The following is a 3,193-nucleotide window of genomic DNA, read 5'->3' on the forward strand; positions in this document are numbered from 1 at the left end:
TGAAGAAACGTCAAGGTAAAAGTATCAAGACACTATGGTCTGATCGTGGTAGCGAATATCTCTTTGGAGAGTTTAGGAATTACTTATCAGAGGCCGGGATCCAATCCCAATTGTCTGCACCTGGTACACCCCAATAGAATGGTGTGGTAGAACGAAGGAATATGACTCTTATGGAAATGGTTAGATCGATGATGAGTTATTCAGAATTACCAAATTCATTTTAGGGATATGCCTTGGAAACAACAGTGTACATTTTGAATATGGTACCTTCTAAATCAGTACCCTCTACTCCTATGGAATTGTGGAATGGGCGTAAGCCTAGTGTGAGTCATATCTGGATATGGGGTAGTCCAACACATGTACTGAAGGGAGATACTGACAAGTTGGAATCACGTACAGAAGTTTGTCTGTTTGTGGGATATCCTAAGGGAACGAAAGATGGTTTATTTTATAATCCTAAAAATCAGAAGATCATTAGTAGCACCAATGCTCGATTTTTAGAGAAAGATTATGTAATGAATCATAAGCCTATGAGCGAAATTATTCTAGAAGAAATTAGAGAGGACACGTCTAGTCTAGTACCAACAGTACAAGATGAAATATCACAAGAAACTGCAACACGTATCACAAATGATACACAACTACAGACAGTGCCTCGTCGTAGTGGGAGGGTTGTGAGACAACCTGAAAGATTCATATTTTTGGGAGAGTCTTCAGACTTGATCCCAGGTAAACATGAACCTGATCCCAGAACATATGGCGAAGCACTCCAAGATATAGATGTAGCATCTTGGCAAAAAGCGATGAATTCTGAAATAGAATCTATGTATTCTAATAAGGTCTGGGAGCTTGTAGAACCACCAAATGGTGTAAAAGCCATTGGATGTAAGTGGATCTACAAAAGGAAAAGAGGGACAGATGGGAAGGTGAAAACCTTCAAAGCAAGGCTTGTTGCGAAAGGGTACACTCAGAAAGAGGGAATCAATTATGAGAAAACTTTTTCACCGGTGGCCATGCTTAAGTCTATCTGGATACTCTTATCCATTGCCACTCATATGGATTATGAGATTTGGCAAATGGATGTCAAGACAGCTTTCCTTAACGTAAGTCTTGAAGAAAACATCCATATGAAGCAACTAGAGGGGTTTATTGAAAAAGGCAAAGAGCATCTAGTGTGCAAGATAAATCGGTCAATTTATGGACTGAAGCAAGCTTCAAAATCTTGGAACATCCGGTTTAATGAAATAATCCAATCATATGAATTTATTCAGTGTCCGGATGAGTCTTGTGTATACAAGAAGTGTGATGAAAATGTGGTGGTATTTCTTGTACTATACGTAGATGATATTTTGTTAGTTGGAAACAATATCAAAGTGTTGTCGGAAGTAAGGGTATGGTTGTCCAAACAATTCGATATGAAGGACCTAGGAGAATGCACACATGTTCTTGGGATTAAAGTAATAAGGGATCGTAAGAAAAGGATGCTGTGCTTGTCCCAAGCTTCATATATTGATACAATCCTTGCTCGTTTTAGCATGCAAGATTCCAAGAAAGGTTTTCTACCTTTCATGCATGGAGTAGCTTTAACTAAAGAGATGTCTCCAAAGACATTAAAGGAGATAGAGGAGATGAAAGCAGTTCCTTATGCTTCGGCTGTCGGAAGCCTAATGTATGCTATGTTGTCCACGAGAGGATATCTGTTTTGTCGTGGGCATTGTTAGAAGATATCAAAGTAACCCTGGATAAGGACATTGGACTACTGTAAAGCATATATTGAAGTACCTTAGAAGGACTAGAGATTATATGCTGATTTATCAAGCAGAAGATTTGATCCCTGTGGGTTATACGGATTCTGACTTCCAATCAGATAGGGACAATAGTAAGTCTACATCAGGCTATGTGTTTACTTTAGGAGGTGGAGCCATAGCATGGAGGAGTGTTAAGAAGAAATGCATTTCAGACTCAACCATGGAAGATGAGTATGTGACAGCCTCTGAGGCAGCCAAAGAAGCAGTATGACTCAGGAATTTCCTAATGGACTTAGATGTGATTCCTGATTTGCCCAAAATCATCACAATTTATTGTGATAATAATGGTGCAGTAACAAACTCAAAGGAACCACGAGCCCATAAGGTGAGTAAACACATAGAGCGCAAGTACCACCTGATACAAGACATCATAAAGCGAGAAGAAGTTGTTGTCGCCAAGATTGCATCAACAGATAACCTGGCAAATCTTTTCACTAAGGCCCTTCCGGCGAAAGCTTTTGATCGACATGTTGAAGGAATGAGAATCAGATGTATGGCAGTGTTTATAACAGCATAGTCTTTTAGTATAAGTAGAAGATTGTTAGAGTGTATACTAAAAGCCTAGCTTTTTGTAAACATTTATTTTGAAATAAAGAATCACATTGGTCAAATGTCTACATTTATATGCTAAGTGTAGTTGTTCAATTAATTTATATTGTAGATAACATGGTGTGTGGTGTCACACACAGAAGATCATGTTATCAATTCCTTATAAATTATAAAAAGTACCTCACGACTAAGATGAAAAGGAACAAACCATTGAAATAGTCATAGTGTAATTTGGTATTAGTTTATCTTAACTATAAAATTACATTAGTACACTTTGAGTGGAGCAGGACCATTTAAGGTAAGTTCTTTTTATACTGACTGAATAAAAGAACAAGACTTTTGTTATTATGGAAGTGTGTACTCTTAATCCTGATATAATAACAAGTACATATATCTAGTATTTATTTCTTTGACTTATCAATGGGTGAGATTTAGTTTGATAAATCAAGAGGCCCGATAAGTTGGGAAATGATATTATTTATAGTGTGTGTTGTTGATTATAGAAGGAAACTGTGTCCTAGTAATCTAGGTTGATATTGCCCCTAAGAGGAGCTCATAAGGATTGTCATGTAAACTCTGCAGGTGGACTTAGTTCGACATGACGATAAAGTTGAGTGGTACTACTCTTGGAGCTAGAACTTAATTAAGTGAGTTGTCAGTAACTCATTTAATTAGTGGACATTCGATATCTTAAACACAGGGAGATTAACACACTTATGATAAGAAGGAGCCCAAAATGTAATTTGTGATTGGTGCGGTAGTTTAATAATAACTCTTTAGTGGTAAGTTATTATAGATGAACTTGAGTTGGGTGTTCGGGGCGAATACGGGAAGCT

Source organism: Zingiber officinale, chromosome 4A (assembly GCF_018446385.1).
Source record: "Zingiber officinale cultivar Zhangliang chromosome 4A, Zo_v1.1, whole genome shotgun sequence".
NCBI classification, from domain to species: domain Eukaryota; kingdom Viridiplantae; phylum Streptophyta; class Magnoliopsida; order Zingiberales; family Zingiberaceae; genus Zingiber; species Zingiber officinale.